The 13,312-nt window shown below is 42.5% G+C and overlaps 1 protein-coding gene across 1 annotated transcript in view; it reads left to right on the forward strand.

Moving 5' to 3' along the window:
* Positions 1-13,312, forward strand: part of DNAH7 (dynein axonemal heavy chain 7) — a 533,102-nt gene that overhangs the window by 191,649 nt on the left and 328,141 nt on the right. The window lies entirely within an intron of this gene.

Below are 13,312 nucleotides of genomic sequence, written 5' to 3' on the forward strand. Positions count from 1 at the left end.
ATGCTTCAGCATGTTGGGTTTTATGTGGCTTCATATAAAAAAATATTTTTTTCATATGGTGCTGGCATTCTTTCATCTTTGCAGAATACACATACAAAAGGAATATACAGTATATGGCCACATGTTGGTCTTCAGGACGTGCGTTTTAGATTGTTGAGTTCAGCATTCACCCTGTTGGACTTTTATTGTCTAATAACATTAAAAGGACTTAAAGAGGTTGTCCCAACTGTCAGCTGGTATTATGGGGAGGAACTGTGGTTGGCCAAAAATGTTTCTCTCTAACTATTTGGTGACCATGTAATACGTGGTTGCGCAGACCCGTCCAAAGCGGTAGTTATTCGTTCCAGCAGTTCTCCTCTCTGACTGAAATATATAATGTCTATATGCCCTAACAGGGCACATGGACATGCCTTGTCACATTTAGTCGAATGATATTAGAAAGAAGGGTCTACTTATTTTTCAGAAACAGCACCACTCTTGTCCATGGGATGTGTCACTTGAATGGGACTGAGCTTCAATACTAGACATAGCCCATGGACTCGAGTGGCACGGTTTCTGGAAAAGATGTAAATCTGATAAATCGTTATACATTCAGTTCGTTTGTGTTTAATAGCTGTAATAAATGTAAATTATTTTGTAGAGACTTGTTTCTACTGTGACATAAAAAAAACTCCCCACATAAAAGCCTCATTAAATCCACTCTGAATGAATGTTGTTACAAAATATAGACAAAAAGGGTGGTGAGTATTATTTGTAGTCACCAAATACACAAGTATGTTTTATATGGCAATATAAATGTTTATATAGAACTGTATATGGTTTGTGTTTTGGATAAAGTTTATATTTAGTACAGTTTCTGTTCTATATATTATGTCTGAGTAGTAGTCTATTGGTTCTCTAATAATTCAAAATAAATGTTTTATGCGTGAAACATGAATTTCTTGCAAGTATAGCTTCCCTCGTTGACTTTTAAAATAGAATACTTTAAGGAGCTGTATAATGTAAACATTAATTGTGTTAATGAGCAGTAAGAAGTAGACCCAAATGGCTGAAATTGCATTTTAATCTAAAAAAGGTGTTTTCCGATTTAGTATGATCTATAGCAACAATTTCAAATTAGTATTATTTGTAGGTAAATCTATACACAACTGACTTTGGTGCTTTTTTCAAGATTTTCCAAGTTAATTATTATAGTCCCCTTTTAGAATCTTCTAGATCCATGGTGGCCCTCACTGCTTTGACTAAAATCTATATTTTCTGCTGGAAAAAGAGGTTTTCCTGAGAGCTCTTCTCCTGAAGAGGAGTCGTATTCGGAATCCAATATACACTCTTCTTACATAGTTACATAGTTAATTAAACAAAAGAAGTCTCACAGGACACAACAGTATAAGGTGGGATATAAAATCTCAACCACCTACAATTTTTCGGAGATACGGACTCCAAACAATATATATAAACTCGAGAAAAAAAAAAAAAAGGGCAGCACTTTAGCCACTGGGTCAGTGGCGTAACTACCGCCGTAGCAGCAGTAGCGGCTGCTACGGGGCCCGCGGCATGAGGGGGCCCGTGTCGCCCGCCGGCACGGGCCCCCACCATGGCCGGAGGCTCCGCTAGCAGCTGCTATGGTTGCTACAGCGGGACGCCACTGAACAGTACGGCAGAGCAGGGAGGTATCTCCCCGCTCTGCCATTAACTGGTTCCCGACCGCTGGCTGTATTTTTACGGCCAGCGGTCAGGGTCCTTAAAACCCGAGCCCTAGACTTTCTACGGCTCGGGTTTTAACATGCTGCCCGCGCGATCGGGCAGCTGAATGTCGGGTCTCCGGCTGTCAGTGACTGCCGGGGACCCTGAGGAGAGGATAGAAGCAGCTTTTGCTGCTTCTGTCTTCTCCGATCACTTGTACACAGCGCTGAATGCGCGCTGTGTACAGGAATAGAGACAGCAGCGGCGCTGTCTCTATTCTTGGCGGTGATCATGTGACTGGTCACATGATCGCCGGGTGCCGTTAGTGGCAGGCTGCTGCTGGGTCTTACTAGACCCAGCACAGCCCTATTAGTGACAATCGTCACTATGAGAGGGCTGATTTCCCCTGTAACTGGGGCTGCTGTGCAGCTCCAGTTACAGTGAAAAAACATGGTGTAAAAGAGAGGAAAAAAATATATAAAAGTTCCCCAAAGGTCTTCTTTGACCTTTGGGGGACAGACCATAGTAATAAAAAAAAATAGTAACGTAAAGTGCAAAAAAAATTTAAATTATAAATACACATAAAATACCCACCCCAAAAAAAAAACCATTCCCCCCGCCAATCATTGTTGTAACGCTAGCGCTGACCCAATTACTCTAATATAGACATGTAATATATAAAAATTTACGGTAGACAATGACGATCACAAATAAAAGGTCTATTTTAGGGTAAAACTATGTTATTACCCAAAAAAAATAGCTGAAACGTAAAAAAGCTTATTTTTTTACTATTATTTTCAAACTTTATGAATAAAAATTCTAAAATAGCAAAAAAGGTGTTTATAAAAACGATAAAAAATGAAACCTGCATTGTCTATGGAAAAAACGTCGCAAAAATCACGTCGTTATCCCAACAAATAAAAAAGTTATAGCCATTTAACTAACACGTGCTAAAAAGGGCTAAACGGTGTCTGGTCCTGAAGGCGCAAAAGACATGTATCCCCTCTCCACAGGATCTCCACTTGATCTCCACAGGACAGGGGATACATGTGTGATCGCTGGCATTGATAGGGAGAACGGGGGACTGAAAGTCCCCTGAAGTTCTCCATCACAAACCTCGGACTTCCGGGGTCTGTGTCGGCAGCTCCGTAGAAATGAATGGAGCGCCGGTCGCGCTTGTGCGCATGCGTGACCAGCGCTCCTTTCATTTTTATTGAGCTGCGCAGACGCCGGAAGTCAGAGGTTAGTCATGGAGAAGTTCAGGGGACTTTCAGTCCCCCGTTCTCCCTATCGCTGCCATCGATCACTCATGTATCCCCTATCCTGTGGAGATCCTGTGGATAGGGGATACATGTATTTTGTAGGACACACTGTAGGTCGCATTTTTTTGGGAGGGGGGACGCTTTATGGCGTTCCCTACAGGGGGGGGAGCTGTATGGCGTTCCCTACAGGCGGGAGCTGTATGGCGTTCCCTACAGGGGGGAGCTGTATGGCGTTCTCTGCAGGGGGGCTGTATGGCGTTATCTACAGGGGGGCTGTATGGCGTTCTCTACAGAGGGGGGGCTGTATGGCGTTATCTACAGTGGGGGCTGTAAAAAAGGCACTATCTACAAGGGGGTGGGGGTTGTGTGACACCCAGGGGAGGGGGGGGCCCCAGTCAAAAGTTTGCTATGGGGCCCAGTCTTTCCTAGTTACGCCCCTGCACTGGGTCATACTACTACACCACTGAATATGGGTAAGCAGTTGACTACGACTTTGTCAGGCTGTAGTGATAACTAGGACTCTCTGTATATTTATTTAGACAGGAACTGTGAGTACTTACATCTCATTTTCACTTTTTCCTGTCTTTCTGTCCTGACTTACTTTCACTCATATGAATATTGTTCTAAGAGTGATTTTTCTACACTATACACTATTTGTATTAAATTTCTATTTATGTCATGCATTACCTGTATCCATTTTATTAAAATGTACTTCTATTTGATGACCCAGTTAAATATTGTACTTTAGATTCCTATATGTTTTTCAATAAAGATTTTTTGTACTTTAAACATTTGGATACTTTGGACTCTTTTTTTTTTTTCTCGAGTTTATATAGTTACATAGTTAGTATGGCTGAAAAATGACACATGTCCATCAAGTTCAACCAAGGGATGGGAAGTAAAAAATTTCTACACATAGGAGCTAATACTTTTTTGTTCTAGGAAATTATCTAACCCTTTTTTAAAGCCATCTACTGTCCCTGCTGTGACCAGCTCCTGCGGTAGGCTATTCCATAGATTCACAGTTCTCACAGTAAAGAAGGCTTGTCGCCTCTGCAGGTTGAACCTTTTTTTCTCCAGACGGAGGGAGTGCCCCCTTGTTTTTTGAGGGGGTTTTTACATTCAACAGGATTTCACCATATTTTTTGTATTTGCCATTAATATATTTCTATAAATTAATCATGTCCCCCCTTAGTCGTCTTTTTTCAAGGCTAAATAGGTTTAATTCTTTTAATCTTTCCTCATAACTTTGATTCTCCATGCCCCTTATTAGCTTCGTCGCTCTTCTTTGTATTTTTTCCAATCCAGGTCATCCTTTCTATAAACTGGAGCCCAGAACTGAACTGCATATTCTAGATGAGGCCTCACTAATGGTTTGTAAAGTGGTAATATTACATCCCTGTCCCTCGAGTCCATGCCTCTTTTAATACACGACAATATCCTGCTGGCCTTTGAAGCAGCTGATTGACATTAGATGCTGTTATTTAGTTTATGATTTACAAGTACACCAAGATCCTTCTCAACAAGTGAATCCCCCAGTGTAGCTCCCCCTAGGACATATGCATGCAGGTTGTTGGTACCCAGATGCATAACTTTACACTTATCTACGTTAAACTTCATTTGCCAACTGGATGCCCAAACACTTCGTTTGTTTAAATCCGTTTGCAATTCACGAACATCTTCCATAGACTGAACTATATTACATAGCTTGGTGTCATCTGCAAAAATAGAAATAGTGCTATTAATCCCATCCTCTATATCATTAATAAATAAGTTGAATAATAGTGGTCCCAGCACTGAACCCTGTGGTACCCCACTTATTACCGGGTACCATTCAGAGTAGGAATCATTGACCACAACTCTCTGGATACGGTCCTTGAGCCAATTCTCAATCCAATTACAAACTATATCTTCTAAACCTATAGTCCTTAATTTACCCATTAGACGTCTATGAGGGACAGTGTCAAATGCCTTTGCAAAGTCCAAAAACCCACAGCGGCCCCTCCGTTTAGGCTTCTTTTCACCTCTTCATAAAAACAGATCAGGTTAGTTTGACAACTTCTGTCCTTAGTAAAACCGTGCTGGCTGTCACTTATAATACTATTTTTTGTCACCTAATCCTGTATATAGTCCCTCAATAGCCACTCAAACATTTTCCCCACGATGGATGTTAAGCTTATTGGTCTATAATTACCCGGGGATGACCTAGAGCCCTTTTTGAAAATAGACACCACATTTGGCCTGCGCCAGTCCGTTGGCACTATACCAGTCACTAGAGAATCTCTGAATATTATGAAAAGGGGGACAGAAATAACTGAACTAAGCTCTTTAAGAATTCTAGGGTGTATCCCATCTGGCCCCAGGGCCTTGTGCACATTTATTTTATTTAATTTAGCTTGGACCATATCTACATTCATCCAATTCAGTATATCAACTGATATATTAACAGCACTGGCACCGGCTACATCAGCTGCTCTTTCTTCTGTTGTATATGCAGAGCTAAAGAACCCATTTAGTAACTCTGCCTTCTCTTGATCCCTTGTGACCAACTCCACATTACCATTATCTAGGGGTCCTACATGTTCAGACCTTGTCTTTTTTGCATTTATATACTTGAAGAATTTTTGGGGATTTGTTTTACTATCCTTGGCCACCTGCCTTTCATTTTGTATTTTTGCGGATTTTATTACGTTTTTACAGATTTTATTAAGCTCTTATATTTTACAAAGGCTACAGATGTACCCTCAGATTTGTATTTTTTAAATGCCCTTTTTTGTCATGTATTGCCCCTATCACAGAAGGTGTAAGCCATGTGGGATTTAATTTTAGTTATTTATACTTGTTACCTATAGGAATAAATTTTGCACTATAATTACCAAAAGTAGATTTGAAAATCTCCAATTTATCATTTTTCCCATTATTTAACATTAGTTCTTCCCAGTCTATATCCTGAATTGCAGCCCTCATCCTGGGGAAATTGGCTTTCTTAAAATTAAATGTTTTTGCCCTCCCAGCCTGTGTTTGTTTTTTACAGTATAGGTAAAATGTAACTATATTGTGATCACTGTTACCAAGGTTTTCACGAACATTGACATTCCCAACAAGATCTGCATTATTAGAAATGACCAGATCCGACAGAGCTTCACCTCTAGTCGAGTCTTCCACAAACTGGCCCAGAAAATAGGTTGAGGAAATGTCTCCCCTTTGCAGTTGAAGCCAAACCATGACACCAATTAATATCCCGGAAATTAAAATCTCCCATTATTACTACAGTACCCGCCTGTGCAGCCCGCTCCATCTGTTTATATAGCTGACCTTCCATCTCCTCAGTTATATTGGGGGGTCTATAGATTACACCAAAAGTAATTTTTTAAGTAATTACCTCCCTTTCTGGTTCCACCCACAAGGTTTCATCCTCCTCACAGTCTTCACCCACTATTGTCTCTTTCACACTCGCCTTCATATCACTTCTCACATACAGACATACACCACCACCTTTCCTATTTGTCCTGTCTTTCCGAAACAGTGTTAAAACCTGTAGATTTACAGTCCAGCCATGTTTCAGCAACACCAACTATATCTATATTTTCTTCCAGTACCAAGACCTCCAGCTCCCCAATTTTGCTTGCTAGACTTCTGGGATTTGTGAACATACACTTTAACTTGCCTGTCAGTTTTTCACTTTTATTATCAGAAATGTGATTTGACATTATTTGGGCATTTTTATTTACACTGCTGTTTTGTAACAAAAGGATCTCCTTATCCTGTTGTCTAGTCCTCTCCCCACATTCTGTTTCTCCCCCCACCAATATAGTCTGACCCCTCTCTAACCTGACTACCCCTTTTTTTTCTACATTGGCCTCCCTCCTCAGCCCTAGTTTAAATACTCCACCACCCCAGCTAGAATTCTCTCCCCCAGCACAGCGGACCCCCTTCCATTTAGGTGCAAATCATCTGCAGAATACAGTTTGTACTCCAATGAAAGGTCAGCCCAGTGCTCTAGGAACCCAAAGCCTTCTCCTCTACACCAAGACTTAAGCCATGCATTTAACTCCCCGAGTTCACGCTGTCTTTCCTGTGATGCGCATGGCACAGGCAGTATTCCTCAGAATACAACCTTGGAGGTTCTTCCATTCAGCTTGTAGCCTAGTTCTTCAAAATTATTCTTAAGGCTCCTCCACCTACCATTTATTCTGTCGTTGGTACCGACATGGACCACAACAGCTGGATCATCACCAGCCCCTCCCAACAATTTGTCCACCCGTTCCACCACATGCCGAACCCTGGCACCAGGGAGACAGCAAACCATTCGGTTGAGATGGTCTTGGCGACAAATTATTCTATCCGTCTTCCTGATTATAGAATCCCCTACGATTATCAATTGTCTTGGCTTACCTGCATTACCATCCCTCCGACTACTAGCTGGGCTGTTCTCCCGGCTGTTAGGGAGATCAGTATCCACTAGGGCTGCCATTTCTGAGACCGACAACCTCGCATCATCACCCAACTTGGCAATTTTGCTTGGAATGTCAAACAGGATTGGCCTTCCTTTTCTTGGACCCCTTTCTACTGCCCCTAACTACATTAACCCAGCTACTTGCCTGATCCTGCTCACCCATGTCTTCACCCTCCAGTTCTAACCCACAAACTGCGTGCTCCGTGAGCAGCATGCTCCGCTCAAGATTGTCTATCTTCCTCAGTGTTGCATTTTGCTCCTCCAGATCTCTAATGCGAGCTTCCAGGTGAACAACATGCTCACATCTGCCACAGAGCTATTCACCCTGGAACTCTGGCTCCAGTCGTGCATACATATGGCAAACTGTGCACTGAAAACCTCCAATCTTGCTGTCCATTATCCCAGTTACAAAAAAACAGCGAACAGTTGTTAATGCAAAATGAAAAGAAGAGTACTTACTGGGGCTTTAACTCCTCATTTTAACTCCGGGTTTGTAACTCCACTTGACATACAAACCACTTGTTTTACAAGCCCACTAGAGCAGGCTCTTTAGAGACCTGAGGGCTAATTTATACCACCTGGGACCAGTTAACCCTTCCCCCTAGTAAGCTGCTCAGCAGGAAGTAAGACTGGCCCCCACTTTGTCACACACAACACAGTAAGTGAATCCGGTTTTGTAACTCCACTTGATATACAAACCACTTGTTTTACAAGCCCACTAGAGCTTCCTCTGCTCCCAACTGAATTTGATCCTCACTGGAAGATGACACTGCCCTAGATCTACCAGATGAAGTGCACGGGTGTTCCTTACTTAAAGCCATAATGGAATTTTTAACTTCATCTTTGATTCAACTTTTTTTATTCAGAGATGGGCCCTTATCCTCAAAAACCTTGTCCAAACAGGCTTTACAGAGGGATTTTACATAGGCCATAGGGAGCATTTTTCTAACAAATCCCACATTCTCTGTTTAGCTGATCTTTTCCCCGGGTACTTAAAAACCAAGCAGACAACTAGGGGTAAAAACCCCTCTTACTGCACCAGTGTGTACCAGTCCAGCATCCATAACAGTGTCACTGGGATTGGCACACTGTGAAGCTTCCATCTCCAAACACCATAACAACTAAATATGCAACTCAGCTCTCTACTCACGGAAATATCTCATCAGGAGATGAGCAACCGGAGCAGGTAAAAAAAAGAGGTGAAATCCTCAACACCACAAAAAACAGAGACAAATTGATAGTTTTTTACCGCTCAGACTGTTGTAAATGTAAAGTCTGAAGTGTCCATCAGTTATGCAACTCAGATGGACAATTCAGACTTTACATCTACAACCGTCTGAGCGGTAAAAAACTATCAATTCATCTCCAAACACCCTTTCAAAAAGCACACGCTAAAGAGTCCGCCCACTTCCAGCCCTGACGACGAACGTCATCTCCCCGCCATTCCATGGAAACCTTAAGTAACCAGCGTCATTTCCAGTTGAGCCTTACACCGGCTCCACTGACTGGAAGGTATAAAGTGCCAGTGAACATACAGGCACGGCCTGTAGAGGTTCCAAGCTGCCCGTGAGACTTCCAGGCATGCTTTGTCAGATACCAGGACGACGCTGCAGTCCAGTTCTGAAAGAAGCATGCCCAACAGCCCCGCACACAGCAGGAGGGGGAGGCATGGAGCATATACTGACAGGTGGGTTAAAGAGGCAGAACCAGGCTATCCTCAGCAGCTCCTAGTGGAGGCTTATGACGACAGATCACCCATGAGCCCCTCAGATACCAGATGGGCTCCTGCAGTCGACCCAGTCTTACTTTGAATACTACACATCCCCTCTTGTCCAAAGTACAGGAAACAGAACTGGGGATGATGGGGGTATTCCCTCCTTTAAAATGTCCAGTGGAGAACGGGGTCTCTCCAGGGGTGCTGTCATAGGGCAATAGGGGAAATAGGGCATGTCCTATTTTTGGCCATTTTCACGACCAGACAGTCCCCTGTAGAACTCAATGCATCAGTTGTTAATGGCCATTTTTATGGAATCAATCCTTGTGACAGCTGTTAAAAACTGAAGTTGGCCCACACAAGAGCATTTCTTGGGCACAGCGTACTTTATGTGCTGAACCCTGGGAAGCCCTTGATGTCACTGTCCATATAGAGACAGTAATGTCAGGGCTTTCAACTATGGAGTCACTGGCCAGAGCATCGCAAGCTTTCTGGCCAGGGACTCCTGTCTTGGACAGTGACGTTAGGGGCTTTGAGATGTTGGAATCTCCAGCCAGAAAGTCGTCAACGCTCTGACAAAGGTTTCCGCTCCTAGAGAGAGACCCTCACGTCACAATCCATATATGGACAGTGATTTCAGAGGATCCTCCAGGAGCAGGATCACTGGCCAGAGCTTTTGCAACTCTCTGACCGGGGATTGCGCTCCTAGAGGAGCCCCTGGAGTCACTATTCAAATATAGATAGTGGCATCAGGGGCTCCTCATGGAGCAGAATCCCCGGCCAGAGTGATGCCGACTCCCTGGCCGGGGATTCTGCTCCTAGAGGGAGCCACAATGGCACCATCTACAGGGGGGGGGGGTGAAGTGCTATCCACAGGGTGGGGTGTGTGGCACTATCTACATGGGCACTGTTGCACCATGTTGGCACTATCTAGAGGGGATATTATGGAGCTGTGTGTGGCACTGTCTACCTGGGTACTGTGGTCACTGGCACTTTATATGTGGGCACTATGACACTAAATGGGCACTGTGGTGTTTTCAGGGGATTTGGACAAAAAAAACCTGACAAATTAAATTCATCAGTTTTTTTTAACGGCCATGAAAAAGGCATGGCAAACGGCCAAATGGACTGGAAATGGATGAAAATTTGGAGACACACTGATGCAAAATGGCCATGAAAAACTGACAGTTGATCAGTTTTTAATGGCCATTTTTTTCTCTTTTGTGCGAATGTAGCTTAAGTACAAAATTCAACCACTTACGGAGTCGTCTAATTCAAAATCCGTAAGTTTGGCAACATTTCAAGTGTTGACCTTATTACTCTACGCTAACGTCTCCACATCACTGGTTTCCTCTTTTGGCTTGGTTTTCAATCCCTTCCTCCTTTTGCATCCCCACCAGGTAAATTTTCTAAAGGGAGATCCATATCGTTAGAACAATCTCTCTTAGCTATCTGGTGCTGTGAGGTGTTGGATAAATCCTCTGGCGCACTTGAATCAGAGACTGTTTTCCAATAGTCAGTTTTCCTTTGTGACGTAGCATGACCTCTACATGTCTTACGACTCCCCATTAAAAAAAATTATGTCAGCTTTAAAGTCATCTCTCAAAAACGTATCACATTTTCTATCCTTCATTTCGGCTTGAATTGAGACTAATCTTTTATGAAACTTTTTAAGGAAAAGCGATATTGTTTTCGGACAACCTAACCTGTAATTCAATCTTGGCTTTGCATAGCTCCATAGTCACCGCCTCATACTCCTCTTTATTGTGCTTAAGAGTGATGCACATTCAATTCAGTGAGTGTTCTAGATGTGCTTGTTTCCAGTCATCCACAAACAGTTTGTAGTCCTGATACTGTACTTATAAGACCTTAGTCTCCTTGGGACACAGTTAGATTCACTGTATGAATGCAGGGAATTAGTCCTCCAAAACAAATGTGTTGCTTTTTCTGCCAGTTGGATGATTTTCTGCTCCATTGTTTTGGTGCTAATAATAATTGTAACTCATCTTTCTGGTTACATGAAGCAAAAACTGTGCCTACATTTTCTCTGCCTGCATTTAAATTAGCACTGTAAATTTATTGTGTTCCCTCTGGAGTGTCAATATCTGCTACCATCGCCCTTGGCATCACTGGTAAAGGGTGTGTGCTCAAAGCTGAAACAGATCATTACAAAAATAGAGGTAAGGAGAAATGGTAGCTGGCACTACTCCACTTACGGCTTATTTACCAAAACTATGCGGTTGGGAAAGATGCTCACAGATAATAATGACTGGTAGTGCTCTGCTCAATAATAGCAATATAAAAAAACTGGTATGTGTGTAGACGAAAAAAGGTGGCACTCGCACAGTAAGTTATATTGAAAAAGGTAATTCTTTATTGTGATTCTTGTGGGTATCACAACGGGAGAATGTAGGATTGGACACAAGGCTATGGCTTCAGCTGGCCTGGCACAGTCATGGCGTAGGTATGTCATCTTTATGCGTGCCGACAATTCTCGCTATGGTAATAGAAGTGGTATAAAAGATATGAATAAATGTAAAAATTACAGAAAAACACTCATATCATTTATGTCATTAAAATTAAGAGCACCAATTTCGTAAGTACGCAGGATCCATCTAGCTTCTCTTTGCAATAGAATCCTCTAAGGATTCCCACCATTTTAAATTTCATAACCTGTTGTATACCTGCAAATCCCAGTTCTTCAGGGTTTCTTCCATGCGCCTCTCTAACATGGTCAATTAGGCGCGGGGAACCTTCATCTGTAGTAATGGATCTAAAGTGTTCCCTGACTCTTTTATACAGGCAACAAATAGTGTTGCCTGTGTAAAAGAACCTACACAGACAGAAAAATCACGTTTACCACAAACTGTGTTTTGCAGCTGAAATATGTTCTAGTAAGAAGTAGACATACTAACCCTCGCAACAATTGGTTAGAGAGAATTATCCCGGAAGGGAATTTCAAATGTGGCCAATGTGCCTTTTGTAAATAGAATTTAAAAACGGCAATCCTTAATAGAGAGGTGTAACACATTACGTAGGTCAAACAGTTTGTCAGTAGCAAAACAGTTTGTGGTATACAGTGAAGGAAATAAGTATTTGATCCCTTGCTGATTTTGTAAGTTTGCCCACTGTCAAAGACATGAACAGTCTAGAATTTTTAGTCTAGGTTAATTTTACCAGTGAGAGATAGATTATATTAAAAAAAAACAGAAAATCACATTGTCAAAATTATATATATTTATTTGCATTTTGCACAGAGAAATAAGTATTTGATCCCTTTGGCAAACAAGACTTAATACTTGGTGTCAAACCCCTTGTTGGCAAGCACAGCAGTCAGACGTTTTTTTGTAGTTGATGATGAGGTTTGCACACATGTTACATGGAATTTTGGCCCACTCCTCTTTGCAGATCATCTGTAAATCATTAAGATTTCGAGGCTGTCGCTTGGCAACTCGGATCTTCAGCTCCCTCCATAAGTTTTCGATGGGATTAAGGTCTGGAGAATGGCTAGGCCACTTCATGACCTTAATGTGCTTCTTTTTGAGCCACTCCTTTGTTGCCTTTGCTGTATGTTTCGGGCCATTGTCGTGCTGGAAGACCCAGCTACGAGCCATTTTTAATGTCCTGGTGGAGGGAAGGAGGTTGTCACTCAGGATTTGACGGTACATGGCTCCATCCATTCTCCCAATGATGCGGTGAAGTAGTCCTGTGCCCTTAGCAGAGAAACACCCCCAAAACATAATGTTTCCACCTCCATGCTTGACAGTGGGGACGGTGTTCTTTGGGTCATAGGCAGCATTTCTCTTCCTCCAAACACGGCAAGTTGAGTTAATGCCAAAGAGCTCAATTTTAGTCTCATCTGACCACAGCACCTTCTCCCAATCACTCTCAGAATCATCCAGATGTTCATTTGCAAACTTCAGACGGGCCTGTACATGTGCCTTCTTGAGCAGGGGGACCTTGTGGGCACTGCAGGATTTTAATCCATTACGGCGTAATGTGTTACCGATGGTTTTCTTGGTGACTGTGGTCCCAGCTGCCTTGAGATCATTAACAAGTTTCCCCCGTGTAGTTTTCGGCTGAGCTCTCACCTTCCTCAGGATCAAGGATACCCCACGAGGTGAGATTTTGCATGGAGCCCCAGATCGATGTCGATTGACAGTCATTTTGTATGTCTTCCATTTCCTTACTATTGCA

This window comes from Rhinoderma darwinii, chromosome 6 (genome assembly GCF_050947455.1).
Source record: "Rhinoderma darwinii isolate aRhiDar2 chromosome 6, aRhiDar2.hap1, whole genome shotgun sequence".
NCBI classification, from domain to species: domain Eukaryota; kingdom Metazoa; phylum Chordata; class Amphibia; order Anura; family Rhinodermatidae; genus Rhinoderma; species Rhinoderma darwinii.